This window comes from Eptesicus fuscus, chromosome 14, assembly GCF_027574615.1.
Source record: "Eptesicus fuscus isolate TK198812 chromosome 14, DD_ASM_mEF_20220401, whole genome shotgun sequence".
Classification (NCBI taxonomy): domain Eukaryota; kingdom Metazoa; phylum Chordata; class Mammalia; order Chiroptera; family Vespertilionidae; genus Eptesicus; species Eptesicus fuscus.
This window is the reverse complement of record NC_072486.1, coordinates 11,882,579-11,883,888: the sequence shown is the minus strand read 5'-3', so window position 1 is coordinate 11,883,888 and position 1,310 is coordinate 11,882,579. Positions and strand designations below refer to the sequence as shown.

The following is a 1,310-nucleotide window of genomic DNA, read 5'->3' as shown; positions in this document are numbered from 1 at the left end:
GCTTCAGAGACTGTTTGTTTATTGGTGTTTAGTGGAGTCTGTTATCTTTCAAGAGACATTGCAATGAAAAGAAACTAACCAAATACCTCTTCTATCATATTCCAGTTCCTGTGGGCAAAAGTATCCTTGGGGCCTCAGAAAACTCATCCCAGATTAGATCTGTTGTTCATGTTCTGTGCTCACATGAGGCTTTACCCAGCACAGGCATGTCCAAGGGCATTTAGAGGCTCAGTAGAAGTGGCCAGAAGCATGTGTGCTTTTTAGTAATAACTAGCTCCCTATGTACAATATTTCCAAAACACTGTGCTAGAAAGCTGGGGCCAGTTATGAGAGAAAAAGAGAGACAACATAATAAAATAGTTCCCCTGGGAAGCAACTGATTCTGAGGTTGTGTTATACATTCATGACGCTTTCTTGTGTCTTTCTGATGTGGCCAAATAATACAGAGCTTGTAGTTGGGAGCACATGACCTTGAAGACAGACAACCTGGGTGTAAGTCCCAGCTCTACTCTCCATCTGGGTGACATTGGGCCAGTCAGTCTCACCAAGTGTTTAAGTGCGGAATAGTAATGTCCACCTCGCACAGTTGTGGTTGATCTAGGGAGTAAATGAGATGAGGGATGAAAGTGTATAAAATGGCATCTGGACCCCAGTGGGATGCCATGGTTATTACTGGTACGTAGTCCAAAACTAACTGGGCCCAAGGCGTCTCTGCCACGTAACTTTCAACAGAACTTCCCGATGACAGAGCTGGTTCCGCAAGTCACCCACAATCAACTGACCCAGTTGACAAATCATTTCCATTCTCCCAGAGAGATTTCAATTTCCTATTATTCTGGTCAAACTGAAGAATTCATAACTGCCCCCTGCCCATAGTGTTCAGCATTTTATTTTATTTTATTTTATTTTATTTTATTTTATTTTATTTTATTTTATTTGCTTGTCTCCAAGACCTGAAACTGACAGCCACCCTCAGTCAGTCAGTGTGGTGGCCGAGGGGCTGCTGTCGCACTGGAATGGAACCCGTCAGCCACAGCACGGCCACAGGTCACGAACAGTGCTGAGTGTTCAGCATTTTAAAGCGTGTTCCATAAACAGACACATTCTATCTCCTTTTAGCCCAGCCTCTCCCAGCCAGGACCATCTCTCATGGAACATTCCCACCCATTTCACTGCATTTTCCCATTCAGACCTGGTTCATGGCCTTGGGAATCACACCCTCCATTGGCTCCTAACCACAGGTGACTCGGAGCAGGCCTCGCGGAGGGGCTCCAACGTGTCTCTTGGGCCGAGGCGTGGGCCCAGGACAT

General features: G+C 45.8%; 1 non-coding gene across 1 annotated transcript; it reads right to left on the bottom strand.

Moving 5' to 3' along the window:
- Positions 1 to 938: 938 nt before the first annotated feature.
- LOC129151533 (small nucleolar RNA SNORA54) lies at positions 939 to 1,063 on the bottom strand. The gene has a single exon (XR_008558193.1). It is a non-coding gene; the product is annotated as a small nucleolar RNA SNORA54 (small nucleolar RNA).
- Between the last annotated feature and the right edge of the window lie 247 nt (positions 1,064 to 1,310).